This window comes from Gopherus flavomarginatus, chromosome 8, assembly GCF_025201925.1.
Source record: "Gopherus flavomarginatus isolate rGopFla2 chromosome 8, rGopFla2.mat.asm, whole genome shotgun sequence".
NCBI classification, from domain to species: domain Eukaryota; kingdom Metazoa; phylum Chordata; order Testudines; family Testudinidae; genus Gopherus; species Gopherus flavomarginatus.
Window position 1 is genome coordinate 47,961,978 of NC_066624.1, and position 9,013 is coordinate 47,970,990.

The 9,013-nt window shown below is 52.2% G+C and overlaps 1 non-coding gene across 1 annotated transcript; it reads left to right on the forward strand.

Moving 5' to 3' along the window:
• Positions 1–7,529: 7,529 nt before the first annotated feature.
• On the forward strand, positions 7,530–7,602 carry TRNAF-GAA (transfer RNA phenylalanine (anticodon GAA)). The gene has a single exon. It is a non-coding gene; the product is annotated as a tRNA-Phe (tRNA).
• Positions 7,603–9,013: the final 1,411 nt, after the last annotated feature.

The window sequence follows — 9,013 nt, forward strand, 5'->3', positions numbered from 1 at the left end:
GCTCAATCTGCTCAGTTTATCACAGAGAAGACCAAGAGGTCACTTGAAGACAATGCGTAAATCCCCTCCCAAAGAGAAAATTCTAGGTACTGAAGGGCTCTTTAACCCAGCAGCAAAAGGCAGAACAAGAACCAGTGGCTGGAAGTTAATGGCAGAGAAACTAAAATGAGAAATAAGGGACACATTTGCAATCAGGTGATTAAACATTGGAACAAAGTACCCAGGACAATGATGGATTCTCCACCCCACATGGGGGTGGCAAGAGGGGACGGGGGGAGGGGCTGAAGAAAGTGCTCTCAGGTGAGATAGAAAACCATTTCTCTCTGGTGCTTGGCTGGTGGCCTTGCTCTCATGCTCAGGGTCTCCCTGATATCCATTGCTGGGGTCAGGAAGGAATTTCCCCCAGCTCACACTGGCAGGGATGTTGGAGTTTTTGTCATCCTCTGCGGCATGGGGCACAAGTCACTTGCCTGGATCAGCTGGGTACATCTCACCAAATCAATTCCAGTGCAAGGGCCTCCACTATTGGTACCCCTCTGCCTCTCCTATGCTCCGTCTGTGGCACACAACGGGATATTCTCCTAAGGGCTGCAATATTTTGGTTTAATCCTGGTTGTTGGGCTCAGTGCAGGGTTGACTTTGTGGCCTGTCACGTGTATGGGGGTTAGACAGGATTATTTAGTTGTCTTGACTGGCCTTAAAATTTAGACATGGATGTTCTGGCTACAATGTTGCAGTGTCTGACCCGTGGTCTCTCCAGCTCCCAGGGGCCTCATTCCAATCGAATTCCAGGCCAGGATTCAGAGACTGGCAGCTGCAGGGCAAGGCAATGGGGGCTGGTGGGAGTCACTTTGGGGCTGTCACTAGTCACAGAAAACAGAAACTCTCCCAACATCCCGACTGCTGCCATCAGGGCATCTGGCCGTAGAGGAGCCGGGTCAGCGCCCCCCGTGGAAGGAGTCGGGGGGATGGAAACCCCCAGGATGGGGAGTTGTGTGTTTCAGGCATGTTGGTATCACTCAAACACATGCACTGTGCCCACACGCAGAGCCAGTTCGTGCTGTAAAACCCCCAGACCCACGAGGGACGTGTTAATCTCAGCACAAGTTCTGCTTTAACCCATTAGAAATAACCCTGTAATTATTGTGGTGTCTCAGTGCCAGAGGACGCCAAACCCCTGAGCTGTCAGTAGAGGGCCAGGTGTAGGGTCACTGGACACTGTCAGTGCTTCGGCAGTGAGGCCTTGTACTTGCTGGCCCTGGTGGCTCAGACACATGGCTAAGGAAAGGGGAAGGTTACACGCACCCCAAGCCGGAGCCCTCACCCCCTCCTGCACCCCAACCCCCTACCCAGCCTGGAGCCCCTTCCTGTACCCTGAACCCCTCATTCCTGCCCTTCACACCCCTTTACAGCCCTCACCCAGTCCCACACCCCACCCCTTGTTGCAGCCCAGAGCCCCTTCCCATACCCTGAACCCCTCTTTCCTGCTCTTCAACCCCCTTTACAGCCCTCACCCCCTCCTGCATCCCAACTTCCTGCCCAGCCCGGAGCCCCTTCCCGTACGCTGAACCCCTCACTCCTGGCCTTCACCCCCGTTAGAGCCCTCACCCCCCTCCTGCACCCCAACCCCCTGCCCAGCCCAGAGCCCCTTCCCATACCCTGAACCCCTCATTTATGGCCCTCACCCCACATTAGAACCCTCACCCTCTCCCGCATCCCCACCCCCCATCCCAGCCCGGAGCCCCTTCCCATACCCTGAACCCCTCATTTCTGGACTTCACCCCCCATTAGAACCCCCACCCCCTACCGCACCCCAACCCCCTGCCCAGCCTAGTGACAGTGAGTGAGGGTGAGGAAGAGCGAGCCACCGAGGGAGGGGAATGTAGTGAATCAGGAGCGGGGCCTCAGTGAAGAGGAGGGGCCTTGGAGAAGGGGCGGGGTTAGTCTGTTTGGTTTTGTGCAGAACGTTGGTAACCCTACTTCAGGCCTAAAGCCTGGGGTGACCTCTCCACTCCAATCTCTAGTCAAGCAAATTGGAGCCTGCAGGTTTCCAGGCCAGGTTCACTTCGTGTCTCTCATTGGAGCTGCTCTGTACTGGCTCCCTGCCCAGCCGCTGCTGCTCCCCCAGAACCCCACCCAGACCTGCAGCCAGCTGTAAGCTCTGGGAGTCACAGCCTGTTCCACATGTGGCTCTGCATCCATTCCTGGGGATTTCTCTCCGCATCCAGCTCTCTGCAGCTCCTCGCCTGCCACGCAGCCACCACTTCCCGCAACAGCCCGGCCCTTTCCTGCTTCAGGACTGTTCCCCTGACCTGGCCAGAGGAAAGAGAAGTGCAGCAGGGAAGGAAACGGTGGGGATTGTAGTCTCATTCTTAGCAGATCTATCACAGTCCCAAACATAGGCTGAAAGACGCTGCAAACACACAAAGTTCCTCTCTGCCCTATCAGATTATAAGTCCCAAGGTTTCTGGGGTCACATTGATTGCCCCCTCTTGCTTAAAGAAACAGTCTTAAAGTCTGCAGCTGCCTTTTCAGCTCCTTTCTGTACCTTTAACTGCAAACTTTATATTATATCCTTTTGGTAACACCCTGATTTCCTGTATTTTTTACCGATTCAACTCCAAAAGATCCATGAAATGTTACCAAGAAATAGAAAATTGAGAAAGTCAGTGTGTTTGTGAAAATGTTCATATTTTTTAAAGCCATCTCTTGGGTCAGTGAACCCTGATCCATGGACATTCGAGCCACACTGAAGACTGGGCATCTGAAGGGAACGTCCAGTTGAGAGACAAAGTTTCCCTCTTCCCCAGCAGCAGGCTCAGCAAAGCCAGCGTCACATGAGCTGGCAGAGACCATGTCTAGGACAGGTCGGTACATTTCCAAAAACTTGGAGACCATGGCCTGAGGCTCAGTAGGACTGACACTCTGTAGACCCGAGTCTAGGAAAAGAAATGGGATGAACAGTGAAAAAGTCAACACGACCCACTCCTTTTCACTGGGGGGTTGCAACAATGAAAAAAAACATCCTCAACATTTTAGCTTTGGGTTTAGATTTCCATTGAAAACCACAAAGTTTTCTTGAGAAATTAAAAAAATCCTTCAGCCCAGGCAGCCCGAGATGCCGGGCTCCCCGGCAGGCCAACACCTCAGCCACCTCCTGCCTCATGGCCTAGGCTCTCAATGCTCTGCTGGGTGCCTCCTCCCTTGAAGGCCCCAAGCAAAAAGAAACAAGCACATGCCTAGCACAAGACAGTTTTAATTCATTGACCTTTGGGTTATGGACCCAGCAGGCTTCTGCTGTGTCACTCTGCTGGCTCTTTACCTACAGCCTCCAGCACCCACACTTGCCTTGCGAACTCTAGTGCTGGCAGGCAGATGCGCACGCTGCTAGGCAGCAGCCTTGGTAACAGCAGGCATGTGTCTCTGTGGCGCAATGGGTGAGTCTGTTTTGCTGTTAATTGAAAGGATGGTGGTTTGAGCCCACCCAGGGATGGCGATAACCCCTTGTTCCTCAAGACCTGCTGGGAGCCTCAAAGGCTACCTCAAACCCATCTCTCTTGGCCTCAGTGGTTTCAACTCAGGCCCGAAGACTGTGCTGGATGCGACTCAGAAATCCATCTCCCAACACCCATGCTGGAGGCTCAGGCTTAATCCTCAAGGCTGAACACAAAACCTTCAGCCAGGCGTGTTTTGCTCCATTGCCGCCTCCGCCCAAGCGGCAATGGAGAAATGTAGGAGAAACGCCGGCTAGAAGACGCCTCCCTCTCACTTCTCTGTAGGCTGTGACATTATTAATATCAACTGGGACCATATAGATCATTGCTGCCACCACTGTTATATATTTGCAGCAAATATTGTGCAAAAGTTGTCGTGTGAGGTGTCTGTGACAAGGTTATGATTTGCTGGTTATAATTATACTAGCTGTACGTGTGTACCATTTTTGTATCTGAAGTTATGAACATGGGCTATGTACTTGTATCTCAAAGGTATTTGATTTTAAGTGATGCATTTGGTCAGCTTTTTGAGAAAGGACTATTCTCAGTTAAGTGCCCAATCAAGAAACGCTTCACTGACAATGGACTTTGGAAAATGCCAATCCACATCTGAGCTTTCCTGGGAACATTCAAATTAATATGTAAACAATGGCGTAGGGCTGCAAATTGAATCATGCATGGACATGTGACCTGCCCATGTGACTCCAGACTCCATCTTGCTGCTGTGATTTTCCTAAGTCAGCCCTAGGACCAATCCTATTCAACTTATTCATAAATTATTTGGAGAAAGGGGTAAACAGTGAGGTGGCAAAGTTCACAGACGATACTAAACTGCTCAAGATAGTTAAGACCAAAGCAGACTGCAAAGAACTTCAAAAAGATCTCACAAAACTAAGTGATTGGGCAACAAAATGACAAATGAAATTTAATGTGGATAAATGTCACGTTGGAAAAACATAACCCCAACTATACATACAATACGATGGGGGTTAATTTAGCCACAACTAATCAGGAAAGAGATCTTGGAGTCATCAGGGATAGTTCTCTGAAGACGTAGCAATGAATTGACACATATGACCCCAAGATGAGATCATTATTACACTAACCTGAGAAGAAGGACACCCCAACACTAGCAGGGAGAAGAAATACAAAAAGGGAAGAGGGGAGAAACCCGTACTGAACATGCATTACACCTAGCAACGGCAGCAGAACAGATTATCGGCTACACAACCCAAGAACGGGATCTGCATGTTGCTGTAGACAGATCAATGAAAAGCTCCATTCAATTCACAGCCGCCAGCAAAAAAGTTAACATCATGTTAGTATTCATAAGGAATGGGCTGGAGAATAACACCGAACATTTGTATACAAACCAAAGGGGAAGCCTCCAATACCCTGGGACCACCCTGCCTACTACAGCGCTGCACACAGGATATTTTATATGTATCTTTGAGAACTGGGGAAGAAATGGGTCTAAAAAGAAACATTTGCTAATGAGAGAAAACCACCCGAATATGAAGATATTTTATATTAAGTGAGAGTAATTGGACAGTGGAAGTTCAATTAACAGACAACAGTAATTCCCACCCCGCCCCACCACACACACACCATTCACATGGCAGCAGGGAGCCCTTTGGGGAGGTGCTTTAAGAGGGTACGTGAGGGGAGTGTGGAGCAGGAAAACTTCCTGGCAGTGGGAAGGAGGCAGAAGCAGGGGCAGGCAGGTGACTGGCAGTTGGGGGTAGCAGTAGCCAGGACTGTGTAACCTTCTGCTGGACAGTCTCCACTGCGGACTTTTTCCTTCTGTCCCCTTCCTCGCCAGCAGAGAAAGGCCACCCCAGCCCACCCCAGAGGCAGCTGTGTCTCAGGGCTCTGCAAACTGCACCCATTAAGCCCCTTCTCATTTGGGGGATGATTCAGGACAATTTCCCAAAGAAAGGAAGAAAATTTGCTGCAGGTCAAACGGGTGTGAAAATATCCCAAATCTGAGATTGTTAAATTAACATTGGAGAATTAAAGAGAAAATGGGGCAAAATCTGAAAAGGAGACTAGAGAAAGTGTCAATAATTGCTCCACCAGCACCGACCCCTCATGGAGCCCTTGCTGCTTTTACAGCTGAGAGGAGACTTCCTCTCTCTGATGCCTGGCCATGGTGGAACTAGTGACCCAGTGAAGCTGACTTGAGGCTGATGCAAGCTAAGCAAAGCTGAACCAGCTGCCCAGGGTACGGGGTTGGAAGTCAAAATGGGGGGTGGGCCTGGGTTCCCCTACATCAGTGGTACGGGGACAGGCAGCTGTTTCCAGATCGGACACTCGGGGCCCACAAGTGACCTGGTGCCTGACACCAGCTCCTGGACTTGCCTGTTGGGCAGGAGACCCCCCCAGCTCCTCCCCCACTGTACCCCCTAATCTCCACTCCCCTCCCCGAGCTGGGGGAGAACCCAGGAGTCCTGGCTCCTAGCCCTGCCCACCCCTGTATTTCCATAGGGCCCCACCCAACGCCAGCTTCAAGTTGAGAATCGTTTCCCATTCCTGCACTGTGGGAGGAGAGACTTTTAAAAGCGCTCTCTGTGCGACTGCACATGGCTAAGCAAAGAGAGCAAACCCCAAATCCGTGCTTTGGGAGCCAGGTTTGCGGTGGGAATTCTTTAGTTCAGATGACTTCACACCTGGTCATTGTGATTCTTTACCAGTTTCTCTGGCATTAGGGGATTTGTTTCACTGATGGCTGAGTGGTTAAGGTGTGGGAGTGGAAATGCAATAGGTTTCCTCTGCGCAGGTTTGAATCCTGCTCACAGTGAGGTTTGTGTTTTAGCCAGTCTATCACTTGGGCAACACATCTGTACAACCCCCTGAGACACTCTCAATTCTCTCCCAACCCCAAGTAAATCCTGTTCTGCTCCTTTCATAGAGATCCCTGGGGCACCACCTCACACTGTGTCCCTGAGGGGTCAGGCAAACTCTCAGCACTTGAAGCCTCTGCCACTCATCTGGTGCCCCATAGATCAGCCAAAGTCCTGGTTCTGCTCCTCTCTCTAGAGTACGAAGGAAGCCGCCAAGTCAGCGACTCCATGGGAGCTATGGGGCTGCAGAACCAACAGAGAAAAAATAGGTGCTCAGCACCCACTGGCAGCCAGCTCCTCCCCCGCCCACTACAGGCCTTGCTGACAAGCTCCTCCTCTTCCCCTTCAGCACCTCCAACTTGCCAGTGATCAGCTGTTCAGTGGGGTGCAGGAGGCACTGGGTGGAGGGGGAGGAGCAGGGACGGGAAGAGGTGGGGGTGGTTGAGGAATGGGGCAGGAAGTTGCAGGATGGGAAGAGATGGGACAGGGGTGGGGATTTGGGGGAAGGGGTGGAGTGGGGGCAGGGCCTGGGGACAAAAAGGGGAATTTGTCCTTGATCCCAGACCCCTCTAGGGCAGGCTCTGAAGGAAAACACTGACCATGACAGTGACAATACAACTGACCAGCATTGCGGGGGAGGCTGAGGGAGATCCGCACTCATCAGGTCTCTTTTCTCCCCCACGGTGAGCCAGACACTGCTCTCTCCTGGCTCTCACTCTAGCAGCTGGATGCCAAGGAGCCATTTCCCCACAGGAAGTGCATTGAGTGCCCCTGTGGTGCTGGGGAGGCTGGCACTGCTGCTGCCTGTGGGGCTGGCAGGGGATTGATGTCTGCACAGACTCTCAGCTGCCAGGCCGGAGGGGGCACTTACCAGACTGGCTCAGTGAAGATGGGGGGTTGACAGAGCAATACAGACGCTCTCCAGAGCACGGAGCAGCATCCGCCCATGGAGGCAAGCAATGAGCATTTCCCACAGCCTGGAGCCGAGGGGGAGGCAGCAGCTGCTGTTCCAGCTGCTCAGAAACAGGCCCTGTCAGCGAACAGCCACTTCTTACTCACCACAGCTAATGGTGCCAGGTTTCTCCGGTGGGGGTATGAAGCAGCCATTTGTTTTCCTCTCCTTTTTGTGTGCAGCCGCTTACAAAAACATCCCAGACAGAGAAGCAACAGGCCAAAATACTGTCCTGCAGCTGCCAAAGTAGCTCAGTTGGGAGAGCGTTAGACTGAAGATCTAAAGGTCCATGGTTCAATCCCAGGCTTTGGCAGGCCGTTTTGTTCCTCTTTGTGCAGGGGTGGCTTGTTTTCTGAGAGCACAGCAGTGCTTGCACCCAAGATAAGTTACTGATCTTGAGCTCTGCAGTAGGAAAACATAGAATGGGCTTCTGCCCCTAGTTGGTCCACCTGACCTTTAATGATGAGAGCTGTCTTTCTCAATATGGTAGGAAGAAAGTGAGGTAGGGCAGCCCTCAGGAATGGTACCAGGGGGCTGCTATGCAGGGATTGGGGATGAAAACTCCTCTGTGCAACTGAGCAATGGCAGTACCAGGGAAGGGGCATCTAGTAAAAGTGACCCCACACACCTCTCCTCCTCTGGGCACCTAGAGCAGAGGCAGCTGGTGCTGACAGCTCCAAGGGAAGGCTTAAATGCTACAGAGCAACTGAGGTCAGGGCTAGAGGAGGGCAGGACCATGCCTATGTGTGGCCTTCAGACAGGCACAAAAACACTCAGCCAGCCTGCTCTGTGCCATGCCAAACACTCACTGAAGGTCACCAGCATACATGCGGGGCGGCTGCTGATGCTCTGTGGCCAACATCACAAGATGGTAGGAAAGCAGGGCCAGCCCCCATGATGGGGCCTCTGACTGGTTCCACTCAAGGTGCTCATTTTTGCAGTGGCGCAGGAGACTTTTCCCCAAGAGGCTTTTTCCCAGCTGGTGAGAGGCAGAGAAACACCCAGGCTCCCAAGGTGCTATGCAGCAAACCCCCTCAAGCACAGGGACTGGCGCATATTTGGAAGAGGGAAACTGCTCTACACACTAGCCCGGGCAGCCGCCCATTTTCTTTGGCAAGTCAGGAATGGTAAAGGCTAGACTGGAAGCACCTGGGACTTCTGCCCCAGCCTTTGGGACACCCATCCCCCAACTCCTTCCCAGGGCTCTGGCTGAAGCCAGAGCATTGGCCTGAGCAGCCAAGAAGAGGTTCCAGCCCTGAAGGGAGCAGGACTTTTAGCCCAAAGGTAAAACTGGCCAAGCACAACCACGAAGGGACTCAAACCCTCAATCCCCTGATCCAAAGTCAGATGCCTTACCCCTTAGGCCACATAAGAAAAGGTTCTCCAGGGACTTCTTTGGAAAAGACAGACACTGATACATCTGACAAAGTGGGGATTCATCCACGGAAGCTCATGCTCCAATATGTCTGTTAGTCTATAAGGTGCAACACGACTCTTTGCTGCTTTAGCAGACACTGTGTTTCTCAGGTCAGCTACTGAGAGGGGCCGAGTCTCTCTGAGCACAAGAAGTTGAGTTCCCAGTGAGATGTGAGACTTAATTCTCTGGAGCCGGGTGCAGGGCTTTGGCAGGGGGTCTCAGGCATGAGGGATTGTGGTGCAGCAGATGGACCAGCTGCCTAGGTGCGGAGATTTAATCTCACTGAGGAGGAGGAGGAGGAATCCTG